The following is a 17791-nucleotide window of genomic DNA, read 5'->3' as shown; positions in this document are numbered from 1 at the left end:
ATTCTTAACATGACAGCCAAAGTGATCTTTAAAAAGCCAGTTCAAGTCCCTCCTTTGCCCAAATCCTTTAATGGCTTAAGGTTTCAGTTGAGTAAAAGCCAAAGTCAATGCAATGCCAACAAGACCTTACAAGATCTCTCCCTCTGTTACCTCTTTGCCATCATCTCCTCCTAGTTTCTTCTAACTAACTCTGCTCCAGCCACACTGGCCTTCCAACTCTTGCCCCTCTCTGAACTTCTGACCTGTGATTTCCTACTACTGTAACATCTTCCCCCCTGTCCACCTGGGCTACTCCCTCATCTCCTCCTTGGATTTATACAAAGTCACTTTCTTAGTAAGGTCATCTCTGTCTACCCTATTCAACTGCATCCTCCCTTACATTCTAAATCTTGCTTCCCTGCTTTATTTTCCTTTTAGTGATTATCATTATCTAATAGAATACATACTTTACTTATCTAGTTTGTTTTAATCTGTCTACCCCTAATAAGCAGGTAAGCTCCATGAAGGCAGGAAATTTTGTCTGCTTAGTTTTCTGCTATAGCCCCAGCAACAACAAAAATAAATAAATCAGTGGTACATAGTAGGCATTCAACTAAGAGTTTGCTGAAGGGATAAATAACTTATTTAGTTTTAATATAATATATTTTATTCTTTTATGTTGGTACCTTAAAGTCAAGTACCAGATCTTATGCTTCCCTTGATTTCCACCCAGTATTACCCAATGTTGTTAGAGCACAACAATAATTTACCAATGTGAATTATCTTTTAACAGTCAAGCTCTTTCACATCATTTTCTAAGTGATCATATCTTTGACGAAAGGCTCTCTTGTCACCTCAGTGCCACATCACAGCTGTGGGGGACAGGAGCTTCTTTATTTAGTAACCATCTGTCCTGGGTGGCAGTTCTCTACAATTTTTAAAGGTTGTGACACTGGCAATTACTGAAATGTCAAAACACTAGGCCAGCCATGGGGGCTGTGGCAACAACCAACTCACACAGTTGCCATGGTGATGTGGGTAAACTCATATATAGCATCTGACACTCAGACATAAATTTAAAATTAAAGTTAGCTTATATATTGGCTCAAGGAAAGGCACTTGGCTATAAAGCAGGTACACTAGACTAAAACACTTACATTAATATGAAGACTAAGGCCATCAAAAGGAAGAGGAAATAAGTGTGTGTGTGTGTGTATGTGTGTGTGTGTGTGTGTGCGTGCGTGTGTGTGTGTGTTTTAATGTCATATTCTAATAAAATGCTGTTAATCATCCTTCCTAGCCTGGAGATTTTTGGAAAATATATTTATTAATACCACATGGTGCATTTCAGAATAATTTAATACAAGTATTTTTATTTACTTATTTATTATTTTTTAAAATGTTTATCTATTTTTGAGAGAGAGGGAGAGACAGAGCATGAGTGGAGGAGGTACAGAGAGAGAGGGGGACACAGAATCCAAAGCAGGTTCCAAGTTCCGGATTGTCAGCACAGAGCCCAATGTGAGGCTTGAACTCACGAACAATGAGATCATGACCTGAGCCAAAGTTGGATGCTTAACCAACAGAGCCACTAATACAAGTATCTTAAAGCAAAACCTATTTTTATAATTTTATAAGTACAAAGGTTTAATACAACACTTCTAGAGATCCTTCTATAGGATTTTCATATATATGGTCTTGTCTTATCTTCACAATGAGTCTAAAATGTAAGTATTATCTAAATTGTATAAGTGAGAAGGCAAAAATAAGTAACTGGCCCAAGGTTACAGGGTGAGTGATTGGTGGAGATGAACTTAATACAGTCCCCCACCCACTACAAAGCTCTCCTATTCACTGCACAGCACAGGCTACTGAGCCATGCCAGAGACTAGGACACAGTGCTTCATAGGCTGCTCAGAGGGGATGAGCTTTGGGATTAAAAGCAAGAGGATAAATCCTAGAAAAATGAATTTCAATTTGGTTATGGGCATCAATATCATAAGAGATAAGAGGGATAAAGGATTTGGTATTTGCTAGAGTTCTCTGAAGACTGAGAGTAAGTCTGGAAAATATATATTTATATATTTGTACTTAAGAACTTTTTAAAAGCTTTATTAAAGTATAATTGACATACATTAACTCCACATATTGAAAGTGGACAATTTGATAGGTTTCATATATTTATACTTTTGTAAAACCATTACAGCAATCAAGATAATGAATGTATCCATCACCTCCATGAGTTTCCTCATGGACCTTTTTAATCCCTCCCATCCCCAGGCAACCACGAATCTGTTGTCACTGTAGATTATATTTTCTAAGGCTTAACAGAAATTAAATCATGTAGTGTGTACTCTTTCTTTTCCTGGTTTCTTTCACTCAGCATAACTACTTAGAGATTTGCCATGTTGTTAGGTATAGCAATAGTTCAATGCTTTCTGGTAATGAGTAATATTCCCTTGGACCTACAGCTATCCAAATTTTCCACTGCCATTTTTTTTTAAAAAAGCCTATTCTTTCTGCATTGAATTGCTTGTACATCTTTGTCAAAACCAGTTTTCCATATACATGGGGTCTGTGTCTGAATCCCTATTGATCTATGTGTCTGTCTTTATCCTGATACTACACTTCGGATTACTCTATTTTTAGACTGAGTCTTGAAATAATGTAGTGTTTTGTTGTTGTTTTGTTTGAAATCTTTATTAAAATTCTAGTTAGTTAATATATAGTATAATATTGGTTTCAGGAGCAGAATTTAATGATTCATCACTTACATATAATACCCAGTGCTCATCACAGGTGCCCTCCTTACTACCCATCACCCATCTAGCCCATCCCCCCCACCCATTTCCCCTCCTGCAACCCTGTTTGTTAAGAGTCTTTTATGATTTCCTTCCCTTTCTTTCTTTTTCCCTCCCCCTATATTCATCTGTTTTGTTTCTTAAATTCCACGTATGAGTGAAATCATATGGTATTTGTCTTTCTCTGACTGACTTATTTCGCTTAGCATAACACACTCTGGCTCCAACCATATTGTTGCAAATGGCAAGATTTCATTCTTTTTTGATGAATGAGTAATGTTCCATTGTGTGTGTGTGTGTGTGTGTGTGTGTGTATATATATATATATATATATATATATATATATATCAATCATATATTTTTTATCCATTTATCAATCAATGGACATTTGGATTCTTTCCGTACTTTGGCTATTGTTGATAATGCTGGTATAAACATTGGGGTGCATGTGCCCTTTCGAATCAGTATGTTTGTATCCTTTGGGTGAATACCTAGGAGTGCGACTGCGGGCCATAGGGTAGTTCTATTTTTAACTTTTTGAGGCACCTCAAATACTGTTTTCCATATTGTTTTCCAGAGTGGCTGCACCAGTTTGTGTTCCCACCAACAGTGTAAGAGGATTCCCCTTTCTCTGCATCCTTGTCAACATCTGTTGTTTCCTGTGTCGTTAATTTTAACCATTCTGACAGGTGTGAGGTGGAATCTCTGGTTGTTTTGATTTGTATTTTCCTGATGATGAGTGATGTTGAGAATCTTTTTTTTTATTAAAATTTTTTAAATGTTTATTTATTTTTAAGAGAGAGACAGAGAGACAGAGCACAAGTGGGGAGGGACAGAGAGAGAGGGAGACACAGAATCCGAAGCAGGCTCCAGGCTCTGAGCTGTCAGGACAGAGCCCAACATGGGGCTCGAACTCATGAACCATGAGATCATGATCTGAGCTGAAGTCGAACGCTTAACCAACTGAGCCACTCAGATGCTTCAACATCTTTTCATGTGTCTCTTTGCCATCTGGATGTCTTATTTGGAAAAGTGTCTATTCATGTCTTCTGCCTATTACTTTACTGGATTATTTTTTTGGGTGCTGAGTTTGATAAATTATTTACAGATTTGGGATACTAAATCAGATATGTCATTTGCAAGTATGTTTTCCCATTATGTAGGTTGCCTTTTAGTTTTGTTGATTGTTTCTATTGCTGTGCATAAACTTTTTATCTTAGCTCATTTTTGCTTTTGTTTCCCTTGCCTCTGGCGATGTGTCTAGTAAGAAGTTACTGCGGCTGGGGTTAAAGAGGTTGCTGCCTGTGTTCTCCTCTAGCATTTTGATGGTTTTCTATAACATACTTAGGTCTTTAATCCATTTTGAATTTATTTTTGTGTATGGTGTAAGAAAATGGTCTGCTTTCATTCTTCTGTATGTTGCTGTCCAGTTTTCCCAATACCATTTGTTGAAGACTGCTTTTTCCCCCCCATTGGATATTCTTTCCTGCTTTATTGAAGACTAGTTGACCATATAGTTGTGGGTCCAAGAAATACAATAGATTTTTGTACATAAATCTTCTATACTACAAACTTAATAAACTCACTTGAACTTTATGAATATTCCATTGGATTTGTTAGATAGGCAATTATGTCATTCATTAGTAAAAACATTTTAACTTAATTATTTCAAATCTAGTAACTTTTATTTCTTTAGCTGACACAGTCTAGTTTCATTGTCTAGAAACTCTGGTGGTAAGAGCCAGACTCCTTAATACTTGATCATATGGGGAAATCTTACTAGCTTGAGGAAGTTTTTGTCTATTCCTAGTTTGCTGAGAACCTTATCATAAATTCATATTACATTTGAAAGTTAATAATTTTTTAGGTTTTTAACACAATAAATTATACTGACCAATTTTTGAATATTAAATCAGCCTTACATTTTGGGACAAATCTTATTTTGTCATGATATAGTATATTTTTTACATATTATTGTATATAATTTACTAAAATTTTGTTTAAAATATTTACACCAATGTTTTTGAGGTATATAATTCTTGTTTTTGTGATATACTGAATAGAATATTGAATAGAATTGTTTCAAAAAATATTCCCTTATTTTCCTTTCCATATTTGTTGTCTCTGGAGTGATGCTATATGTCTCTCATTCCTGATATTTGTAATTTGTTTTTCTTTCTTTTCCTGATCAGTTTTTTTTTTTCAATTTTACTGATCTTTTAAAAGAAGCAGACTTTAGTTTCACTGGTTTTCTCTGTTGTATTTCTGGTTTATATTTCATTGATTTTCACTCTGATCTATTACTTCCTTTATTCTACTTACTTTGAGTTTAATTTGTTCTTCTTTTCCAAATGTCTTCAGGTGGAGCTGTGGTCATTGACTTGAGATATTTTTGTTTTCCGATATAGCAAGTTAATGCTATGAAATTTCCCCTGTTGTTTTAGCCTTCTGAATTGTAAGTTTTTCTAGTCTGACAGCTAGGGACAGACACTGCTCCTTGTCCCATATGGCTGCCACACTGTCTCTCTAATCCCATAAGGGTCCTTTCCCAGATCTGAAGTATTATCCTTATATAGATGCAGTAATCAATAGTCAGCTGCATACTCGAGGGAACCTCTGCCCATCTCCAGAGTTCTCTCTTCCTGCACCTCTCCTCTCTTTGTTTCTGTGCTCTAGCTAGAACTCTAGCTTCCTTGGTTTCTCTGAAGTCAGAATTCCATCTTCTTAACTCAGAAAGCATACCTCATTTATTTCCTGTTTCATAAGAATAACTGTCCTTCATTGCTTGATATCCAATATCTAGAAAACTCTTGTTTTATATATTTTGTCTTTTGTTCTTTTTATTATTTTAAGAAGGAGAGTAAATCCAGTCTCTGTTACTTCATCTTTGCTAAAAGCAGGTACTTTGCCCTCACATCTTTTAAGCATTTTCTCATACATCATCCTATTTATTTATTTTGGCTTTTTTAATGTTTATTTATTTATTTATTTTGAGAGAGAGAGGGAGAGAGAAAATCCCATATGATCTCAAGCAGGTCTAACACCGTCAGCGCAAAGTCCAACACTGGCTTGATCCCAGCAACTGTGAGATCATGACCTTAGCCAAAATCAGGAGTCAGTCATTTAACCGACTGAGCCACCTAGGTGTCCCCTCATACATCATCATATTTGAGCCTCACTAGAGTCCTCTGTCAGTTAGGTATCAGGTTTTTAAATTTTTTTTAAGTTTATTCATTTATTTTGAGACAGAGGGAGAGAGAGTGGGGAAGGCACAGAGAGAGAGAGAGAGAGAGAGAGAGAGAGAGAGAGAGAGAGAATCCCAAGCAGACTCTGCACCATCAATGCAGAGCCCAATGCAGGGCTCAAACCCATGAACTGTGAGATTGTGACCTGAGCCGAAGTAAAGAGTTGGACGCTTAACCCACTAAGCCACCCAGCGCCCCAGTTAGGTATCAGTTTTAATACACATCGCATCTCACATTTGAGAAAACAGAGACTCAGAGAAGCCTAGTAGTGGCTACAGATTGAGTTTTTTAATATAGATCTTCTGGGTGTAAATCTAATGCTTTTCACATTTGTATGCCTTAAGTGACTGATTGAGCAAGCTTGTCAGGTCTCTCTTTGGTTTACCTTAAATATCTTTAATACATTGTGGATTCCAATTCCAGTGTCTTAAGAATTTGGAAACTGTTGCAATTCCTAATGCAAGGATTATTTTTTTAGTAGTTTTTGATGGTAGCTATTCATCATGAAGAATTACATACACTGACACTTACTTGGATGGATAATTACTCTTATTTCTTAAACTTTGGAATTCAAAAAAGAAATATGACAGATTATATGTCTCAAAACTTTGATATGTTAATATCTGGGGACTTGATCTGGCTCTGCAACCATTTCTTTAAAGCAGAGTCCAAGATGGAGAAATTTTTCCCTCCTCAAAATGAAAAGTATTAACATGTAACAATCCAAGAATTGTATTAAGCCAAAACTGACACATCAAATTCTAATTAACTTAATTCATTGTCTGTTATATAGACAGAAGTGTGTTTCTGATTAGATTTCACCACATACACTAGGATAATGTGATCAAATTTATTTTTAAAGATATGGTTATTAAATTGTTCCCGTGTAGTCTTTCCAAAAGTATGATGCTAATCAGTGTTACATAAGAAGATGAGTTCATAGTAAAACAAAACAACAAAAAGGAGATTCTGGATTAAAGAAAGGGATTTAAAAATGTTTACAGTGGGCTTTGTTCTTTTCCAACATGTGGATATACATTATGAATCTCTAAAAATAATGGATACAGAATGTAATAATCCAATATATGCAACCACAGAATCCTTTTTTTACATTGGATTAGTTTTCTTTCCAAGTGCTACCTTGGAAATGTTAATGTAGTGCAAGGATGAGAAATATTTAAACTGGGGTTAGCTGTGGCATTTTGTTTACTTGGCGCTTGTGATGCCTTTACTATTGTTCAGCCCCCCTCTTATTAGATAATTATTTCCTCTCAATATACTGTTTTGGGTTTTCCAGTCATGTTTTCAGAGGTACTGAAGTGTTTTGAGCAATGGATAAATCACCAATAAGTGTTTTTAAAGCAAACAAGGTGGCAGAAAAAAATTCTGATGCATAAGGAAGTATCCTTTAACTAACCCATCTCAAATCCTTATGACATATATTCATCAAAGAAAATGTGGACACCTCTGGCTGGAAACTTGCTATAAAAAAAGGGAAAAGAGATACCTCCAAGCTAGTGGAATCAACCTTTTTGAATATAGGAAATTCTTTTAATGTCAAAAAATTCCACACACTCCATAAATGCTGTTAGTACTATAGAAAACACCTAATGGCAATAAGCTACCATGATTTGAGCAATTTAAAAATTAATTTATAATTTGTTAACTGCAGCAGCTTGTGCATAAAAATAAGGTACTTGTGTGTATAAGCATACACATGTTCACACAAGGATATGCAAAGCATAGTTCAGTTCACTGATAATGCTCAACAATGTAAGAATTCTAGATCAGGCAACAACTCAACAGTGACCCTGGGACCTGCAGCCTACAGACTGGGAACCACTGTTCTAGATCCTCTAGCCATTGTAACTCTGCTTGGGTATAAGAGACATGAAGTCATATTCATTTAACAATATTTATTCACATGCTTGCTCTATATAAGGCATCATGCTCAGAATTTGGAAAACAGATGAGTAAGACAGTTCCTCTCCTGGAGAAATTTATAGTTTAACAGAGACAGATGAAGATAACATTTTTTGTTTGTTTTTTTGTTTATTTTTTAATTTACTTTGGAGACAGAGAGTACATGCAAGCGGTGTAGGGGAAGAAAGAGAGACAGAAAAGAATCTCAAGCAGGATCCACGCTGAGTGTGGAAACTTATGCTGGGGCTTGATCCCAGGGCCCTGGGATCATGACCTGAGCTGAAATCAAGAGTTGGATGCTCAAGTGACTAAGCCACCCAAGAGCCCCTGAACATAAAATGTTTATGTAATGGTGTAATGATGTGAAAAATCTATGTATATGTCAGTGTAATCCAGTGGAAAATATTATATTGCTGTAGTTGCTTTATCCCCTCTGAGGATGGTATCATTTTTTTTTCTCTGGAGTAAATGGCCTTCTGTTTGGCAATGCAACTTTAGCAGCAGCTTTGGGCTCAAAAGGTGAGCAGCATCCATTTTCTAAGGGCAGAATTTTATTTATTTATTTATTTATTTATTTATTTATCTATCTATCTATCTATTTATTTATTTTTTCAATATATGAAATTTATTGTCAAATTGGTTTCCATACAACACCCAGTGCTCATCTCAAAAGGTGCCCTCCCCAATACCCATCACCCACCTTCCCTTCCCTCCCACCCCCCATCAACCCTCAGTTTGTTCTCAGTTTTTAAGAGTCTCTTATGCTTTGGCTCTCTTCTACTCTAACCTCTTTTTTTTTTTTCCTTCCCCTCCCCCATGGGTTTCTGTTAAGTTTCTCAGGATCCACAGAAGAGTGAAATCATATGGTATCTGTCTTTCTCTGTATGGCTTATTTCACTTAGCATAACACTCTCCAGTTCCATCCATGTTGCTACAAAGGGCCATCATTCATTCTTTCTCATTGCCACGTAGTATTCCATTGTGTATATAAACCACAATTTCTTTATCCATTCATCATTTGATGGACATTTAGGCTCTTTCCATAATTTGGCTATTGTTGAGAGTGCTGCTGTCAACATTGGGGTACAAGTGCCCCTATACATCAGTACTCCTGTATCTAAGGGCAGAATTTTATTTTTATTTTTATTTTTTTTTTATTTTTATTTTTTTAATTTATTTTTGGGACAGAGAGAGACAGAGCATGAACGGGGGAGGGGCAGAGAGAGAGGGAGACACAGAATCGGAAACAGGCTCCAGGCTCCGAGCCATCAGCCCAGAGCCTGACGTGGGGCTCGAACTCACGGACCGCGAGATCATGACCTGGCTGAAGTCGGACACTTAACCGACTGCGCCACCCAGGCGCCCCTAAGGGCAGAATTTTAAAGGAGACAAGAAAACAAAGAAACAGCTCAATAGTTCTACCTATGAAATGGAGAAATATTTACTGTGGTGTTTAAAAACATTGTGAGGAAATGAGGTAAGGGTTACAGGGAAATAAAGGGACAGGAATCAAGCAACATGGTGGGAGAAATCTGATGGAGTGAGAATGTGTGGGGGATCTATTGTGAGAAATTTGGACTGGAAGGAATGTTAGACTGGATATAGGGGCTGCAGAATTTCTATTTGGAGGTGGGGTAGTTAAAGTAAACTCTCATGAAATTAGAACACGAATGCAGAGAAGTGCAAAAATCATAATAACACATTAATTTTTTCTCAAAAGAAATACATCCTAGTGATCACCACTGGCTCAAGAAATAGCACATCATTAGAACCCCAGAAATGCCCTTCTGGCTAAAGGACTTTTATGTTGCTCTGCACCCATTTTTCTCATCTTCATTTTGTTGATAGTAGGGTGGCATACACATAAATGTCAGTGTGAGTGGTTACTTGGAGGCATAAAAATAAGGAGAGGGGAGGATCTGTGTTCAATATCTGGATTGGTATGTGTCAAAAAGAAGACAAAATGTACAGGAAGTGACATGAGGGAAACAGAATTTCTTTGAGAACAGGAAACTGGATTTATTAGAAGCCATGAGGATATATGCTCAGTGAAACTAACAAATATCCTGAGGAAGGTTCTTCATGGAGCAAAAGTGCAGAGACTTAAGTAGGCATGCCACTCTAAAATGGAAGAGCACAATCTGTGAATTGTGCTGTGAAGTGATTGGAGCATAGATTTCTTGGGCTTAAGGAATAGACGATAAGATTTGAAAAACACATATGGCGAATTTGAAGAGTTTTGACTGGGGGAAAAGGGGTGGAATTCCTTTTTTGTAGACATTAGAGAACCATGGGCGAGCGTTGAGAATGGAAGTAACACGATGAGATTCATTCTTTAGATGGACTCTTTTGAGGCTACTTTTTAGCATAAAATGGAGGAGAAAGAAGCTGGTATCAAAAAAGAAGATTAGATACGAAGATTATTCTCATATGTGAGGTGACAGATAATGAAGAAACAAACCACAGCAGTGGTATAAAGATTTGAATTCAGCCAGTAATGAAAAACAGAGAACAGATGTGGAAGATGAATAGTAGATTTAATAGTATTTAGTTACCAGTTGGCTGTGAGGATGAGAGAATGGAATATTAGAAGACCCCTTATTCCCACATCTTGGGGGACAGGCCGGATGGGTGTATCGTTTACTCAAACTGGAGGTACATAATGGAGAAGCTCAAAGTTTGGAGCTGTGGTTAGAAAAGTTATAATGAGGTGAGTTTTAGATATGTAAGTTGGAGGTGCCCTCAGGACATCCAGGTGAGAATGTTTGTGTGTTAATGTCATAAATGACACCTCTGGAAGCTACTGGAAGTGACAGGGAGAAATCATAGAAAGGAGATGGTAAATGAATGTCAGTGGGTGACAGTATAACTGTAAAGGAAATGGGTCCTTAAATTGGTTCAAATAACTGTATAGGAAATGGGTCTTTAAATTGGTTCAAATATAGAATAGGATCCAGTTACCAAAAAACAGTTTTAATTTAATTAGCTGTAGCTTTTATTACTGGGTTACTTAAACAATTGGAAAAATTAAACTATATTCTTTATACTTTTTAACTTATTATTGTTACTGGTCATTTAACTTATAATTCAAGTCTAACATGATTGTTCAATTTAAGTAACACTTACTGAAATTGGGCTCACTGTTAATAGTATATAAACCTGGATTCTGTGAAAACCACATAGTTAAAACACTTAAGGGTATAGAAATAGTTTGACTTAATTTTTTAAATGCTTAAAGATAAAAACAGAAATTAACAAAAGTATGAACATTTTGGACATTATAAACTGCAGGGTTTGTTTATGCATCCAAATTGGGATTGCAGGGGAGTGACAAGATTAAAATATAAAAGAGGGACCTCTGGTGTTATGTAGGGTGGAGAAGAAAGCACATGAACATTCTTTTACTATATAACTTTAAGAGGCCAAAGAAATGCAAATATAAAATATTTTCAAGGCAGTGAAGATGTATGGACTCAACAAAGACAAAATGAACAAGCAAAAAGGAGACCTATGAAAGTAGGCAGGTGTCACCCACTGCTTTCTCATCGGAGGGCATCTGCAGGTTCTGGACCAGGCTGCCAATCTAACATGGTCTGAATGAAGGGACATTAGTTTTCTAGGGCGGCCATAACAAAATACCACACACTATGTGGCTTCAAACAGCAGAAACTTATTCTCTCACAGTTCTGGAGGCTCAAAGTCAGAAGTCAAGGTGTCAAGAGGGCCATGCTCCCTCTGAGACTTTTGGTAGAATCCTTCCTTGCCTCTTCCTAGCTTCTTGTGGTGGCCATTAATTTTTGGCATTTATTGTCTTTGTGCTGCATCACTCAAGTTTCTGCCTGTGTCTTCCCCCTGCCACTTTTCCTGTGTGTGTCTGTCTCTGTGTCACTTCTCCTCTTTTGGGGGAATTAAGAGCCCATCCTACTTTAGTACATCCTCTCATCTTAACTCTGCACTGATGCTATTTCTCAATATAGTCACATTTTGAGGTTCTTGGAAAGTACATGAATTGTGGCTGAGGAATATATGACTTCACATAGTATCTGACACTTCTGGAAAAAAGAAAAGCCAGAAGTACTTTTGGATATTAAAATGATATGGTATGTCAATATATAAAGTGCAGGAAACCTAACCACATGATAGCTTTTTTCCCTTGTGATTCACTTGCTGATTCTGGGGGCTGCATGAGGCTCAAGATTTTGAAGAGGAAGGCTGAAATGTCCCATTGTTTTATACTATTTGGAAGAAAAGCCCCACCTGAGGATTAGAAACTGCTCAAACTTCAAGTAGTCTTTTCCTCACAATGGATGCCAAATTTAGAAACAGTATGGTATAGGGGCCTGGAGGAAAAAATCTCAAAAAACAACAAAAATCTGACTGAGTCAGTCATCCAGGGCATAGGATATACTATCTAGATTCCCCATCAAAATTCCATGTCAATTGTTCCTTAAAGACACTTTTAACTACAGGTTGACTATTTCTGTCTTATATTGCAACTTATCCCATCTCAATTACTTTGAACCTGGAAAAGGCAAACCATCATTGGGGGAAAATAATATAAACTTCAATCTTTATGGCATTTTATACTAACACAAAAGAAAATATGTTGTATCAGGAAGCATGAAATGTGACCAATGAAAAATATGTCAATAGAAGACTGACAGAAGATCCAGATGTTAGAATTAGAAAAAAAGGGGCCTTAAAATAACTATAATAACTATGTTCAAGGACATGGAATAAAGGATTGAAAAATAGATGAGAAAGAATACTTCAAAAGAAAATTAGTAACTATAAAAAGAATTAAATGGGCATCTGGGACTGTAAAACAACATATCTGAAGTTGAAAACTTATTTTGGTTAACAGCTGACTGGACATAGGTGGATACATTGTTAGTGAAATAAAAGACAAAATAATAGAAAAGAATCAAATAGAAGAACAGAGAGAAAAAAAAGATAGGAAAGAAAGTCCAGAGAAAAAGTCACCTGTATGACCCAGTCAAATAATCTAATAGGTATATCTGAGCACAAGAAGGAACAGAGAGAGAAAAATGTGGCAGAAGGAATGTTTTAGGAAGTAATGTCTAGGAAATTTTCAAAACTGATAGACATTTTTAATCCACAGGTTTAAGAAATCCAAAGAATGACATATATAAAGGAAATCACACCTAACCTTATCACAGTCAAATAAAAACTTAAAAAAAATTTTAAAGCCTAGAAAAAAAGACATGTTGCCAAAAAAAAAAGACACAACATTAGAATGATGGTTAAATTTTCAATGAAATGATGGAATCCAGAGAAAAAAAATGAAATGCTGTTTTCAAAGAAAAAAAAATGAAGAAAACTTGGAAATACAGAATGCTACCCTTGGTGAATACACTCCTCAAAAACAAAGGGGAAATAAAGATATTCTCAGAAAAAAAGTCAATATAATTTGTTGGCAGTAGATCTATATTGTAAGAAACACTACAAGAAATTCTTTAGGCTGAAAAAAATCACAGGTGAAAGCAAGCAGGTAGAAGGAATGAAAAACACTGGAGTGGGGAAATATGACTATTAACCATTTAGAGCAACAATATGAAGAAAGTCATATATATATATATATATATATACACACACACACACATGTGTATATATAATATTTATATTATTATATTTATATATTTTATATATAATACAGATAAAAATAAATTATATGGCAATTGCAAAATATAGTATGAGGGGATAAACAGATGTAAATATTTGCAAGATTTAAATTTTTTTTAATGTTTACTCATTTTTGAAAGAGAGAGAGACTTCAATCTTTATGGCATTTTATACTAGCACAAAAGAAAATATGTTGTATGCAGTGTGTGCATGAGAGGGGGAGAGGCAAAGAAAGCCTGGAGACACAGAATCTGAAGGAAGCTCCAGGCTCTGAGCTGTCAGCACAGAGCCCTATGTGGGGCTCAAACTCATGAACCATGAGATCATGACTTAAGCTGAAATCAGACCCTTAACTGACTGAGCCACCTAGGCACCCCTGCAAGATTTTTTAATATAAACAAGAACCAACATAAAGTTGTTTGTATTAAAGATTCATTTAGTAATTTCTGTTGAAAACTCTAAATGAATTATGCTGAGATGAAACAAAATTATTAAGAGGGGTGATAGAATAAGGTAAAAAAAATTATTGGTTAATCCATAAGTAGGCAGTAAAAGAGGAATAAGTATTAAAGAACAAAGTGGATAAATAGAAAACAACACATGAGAGGGATAGGAAATAGGAATAAGCTATTCTCTAAGTGGGCAATTTTCACAATACATATATCTACCAAAGACTCATCTCCACAGTATATAAGGAAGTCTTAAAATAGATGTTAAATGATAAACAATTCAAAGAAATGTGCAAAAGACCTGAACAGACACTTTACAAAATAGGATGCCCAAATTTCCGATAAGCATATGAGAAGGAACTTAACTTGGTAATACACATGGAAAGGCAATCAAAATCACAATATGATACAAACACATACTCACAGAATGTTTAAAATACAAAAAGATAGTACCAAGTGTTGACAGTAGTGCAAAGCAACTTGAAATTTCTTACATTTCAGTGAAAGGGGAAATTAGTTCAATTACTTTGGAAAACTGCTTGGTAATTTCTAATAAAGCTAAATATATATGTAGTCCATGATGTAGCAGTTCCAATACTGGGTGTACATCTAACAGGAATTAGGATATAGGTCTGCCATAGTATATGTACATAAATGTTCATAAAGTATTTATAATACCTAAAAATGTAAATAATCCAAATGTCTATCATATAGGAGAACTGATAGGTAAATTCTGGTAGTATATCCATACAAAGGGATATTGCACAGCAATAAAAAAGAATAAACTACGGGCAACTGGGTGGCTCAGTCAGTTGGGTGTCTGACTCTTGATTTTGGCTTGAGTCATGATCCCAGGGTCATGGGACTGAGCCCCACATGGGACTCTGCACTGAGCATGGAGTCTTCTTAAGATTCTCTCTCTCTCTCTCTCTCTCTCTCTCTCTCTCTCTCTCTCTCCCTCTGCCCCCTCCCTTGCACATGCTCTCTTTCTTTCTCACTCTCTCTTTCTCTTTTTCTCTCAAAATAAAATAAAACATAAAAAAAGAATAAACTAATACATGCAATGATGGGATGAAAATCACTACATTACTTTGAGGGGAAAAGGCCATTACAGAGAAGCAAATAATGTAAGTCTCTATTTATATAATGTATAAGAATAGGCAAGACTAACAGGCAGTGAAAAAATTCATATTAATGGGGCATATTCTCTATAAGGCTACTGCTAGTTCTGGACTACTAGATTTAGATACCTGTCCTAACTTTTATTCTTTGTCTTCAAAGAATCTCCCAAGACAAAATAAGCAGTACTTCAGCTATGGGTATTTCTATCCTTTGTGTGAAGCCATTTTTCTTCTTGAATTATCTATTAGATTTAAGGTACTGGAGAAAGTGAGCAAAGCAAAGCTTCTTGATTGACATGAATTGGAAACTCCTAAAATTAACACTCCAACTCAAAAATGATTGTCTTATGCACACTCCCTGATGAAAGGGCTTAAGTGCATTATATTTAGGAAAATGCTGGTAATATGTAGTAATATTATAAATATGAGTAAACTATTTGGGGCCCCTAAGGAGGTGGGGATAAAGATGCTAAGAGGACGTGTGAGTGAATAAGGAAATACAGTCAAAAGTAGAGAGTAGTGAACAATTAGGTATCTATTATGAATTCCATAGTAACGTACAAATAATTTTAAGATTTTTCCTTTTTGTATCTTTGACCTATATATTAACTATAATATAAAGCAACTCTTATGGCAATTTTTAAAAATTGTAATATTTTATCTTTTCAGCACACCATACTGGTTAAACTTCAGACAAATCTGAGTTCAATTATAAGTTCCAGTGTTTAATAGTTAGCTGACCTTGAGCAAGCTATTGTTTTCTCCTAAATCTTCATTTTATAATCTTTAAAATAAAGATAATAATATTATTTCCCTTACTGAAAATAATAACAGAGGTATTACACATAAGTGTCCATGTATGTACAAAATGACATCTCTTGTCGGATAAGATTCTGGGGGCGGGGGGAAGTGGCTAATGAGTGCTTTCCAGTACTGGAGTAAGGAGCCAGTTCTGAGCAGAGAAATCATATCTGGGTATTCATGTGTAAGACAGAGATCAACAGCAGGCTAAAAGGGAGGATTTTACAGAACGTTTTCCACAGAAACAATGTTCTTTGGAAATCAATTAAAGAGTTTTTTAAAACTATATCTAAATAAAATCTCCAACAGTGGGGAAAAAAATAAGATAAACAAAGAACCATTTCAAAGGGAAGACATTTTAGACAAAAAGAAAAGGAAAATAATATTGGCACAAAAGAGGAAGAGGGTGAGGATCAGTTGGAAACATTACCTTAGACACACTGGTTAGGGACTGTCACTAAGTCCTTAATAAAGGAGAACTGGAGATGAGATCAAATCTATTGCTTATACTTTATAACTCCTCCAGTGTAGCTACATATAGAAATCTGTACACAACCATAGAACTGGAATACAGAGAGGCATAGCCCCCAAATCTCAAGAGAGGAAAGAAGTCTGTGTCCATCAGAAACTAGATAGAATGATGAAAGATATGACATTAGCTATAAACATTGAAATTGTGAAACAGAAGTCATCATGCTGTTCATTCACATGTATTTTTTTTCATGAAAATAAAAAAACAAAACAAAACAAAGGAAATGAATAAGCATTTGAAGATTTTGGACAAGCAGTATCTGAAGTCAGAGAGAAACAAACACACACACCATACTTCTGTGATTTCTGGATTTCACCGATCAGTACAATATCCCACACTTCAGCATCTTTCTCCCCCCTCTTTACTCAAACAGAAACTGACATAAAGATGCCAAGTTCTTATTTTACCAGATACTGATATTTAAAATAATCACAAATCATCATTCACCCCCTTCTTAATTTCACAAAAGAATGAAGTGATACCAAAAACATGACGGACATGAACTGGGAGGGAAAGTGCATTATGAAAAAATTCACTATATTATTTACATTATTCTCATTTTTTGTGCTCGTATGTGACAACTTCTCTGTGCACTGAATTGGTTTGTGGGCCATACATAATTTCAACCCCACTATCTCAATGCACTCCTGTATTTCAGCATCATAGATAAAGGCACCCATATCACCAATTAAAACACTTTACTCCTATGCAAATGCATATGGGGTTCTTGTTACACAATGTGATGATAAGGAAGTATCAACAAATCACTTATCAATTTTGACAAACCTTAATTTTTGCAGGCTTTGACATACAGATCAATATTGGCCGTACCTTGGTTACTGGAGTCAAGATTCCCTTTCAATATGCAACAAATAATTGCAACTAAACCCTGTGTTTAACTCTTATAATATCATTTATAGCACTGAATTACAACATTGGCTGGCATGATTATCTCCCTTCTAGACACTAAACCTTTTAAGGCCAGGAACTAGTTTTCCTCACCTTGTTATCTTTACAACTAAAACAATAGTTGGAGGGAAAAAAAGCAATAGTTGGTACAATATGAGTCCCTATAAGTGTAGAAGAATGAATGGCAACATTCAGATTATGTCTCCTGAAACATAATACCCTATCCCTGCTCCTGTTCTATATATTGATGGAAGTAGGAATTGGCTCTGTCCTTTAATATTCACCTGATTCAGTGCAAGAGCAAGAGAGCAGGGAAGGGGCAGAGAGAGGGAGAGAAAGAGAATCCCAAGCAGGCTCCACACCATTGGTGCAGACCCTGATGCAGGGC

At 35.8% G+C, this 17791-nt stretch overlaps 1 protein-coding gene across 4 annotated transcripts in view; it reads right to left on the bottom strand.

Annotated features, from left to right (window-relative positions):
• GRM5 (glutamate metabotropic receptor 5) overlaps positions 1–17791 on the bottom strand; it is a 532631-nt gene that overhangs the window by 123544 nt on the left and 391296 nt on the right. The gene's annotated exons all lie outside the window — the stretch shown is intronic.

Source organism: Neofelis nebulosa, chromosome 10 (genome assembly GCF_028018385.1).
Source record: "Neofelis nebulosa isolate mNeoNeb1 chromosome 10, mNeoNeb1.pri, whole genome shotgun sequence".
Taxonomy (NCBI): domain Eukaryota; kingdom Metazoa; phylum Chordata; class Mammalia; order Carnivora; family Felidae; genus Neofelis; species Neofelis nebulosa.
The sequence above is the reverse complement of the archived record's forward strand: the minus strand, read 5'-3'. Positions and strand labels throughout refer to the sequence as shown.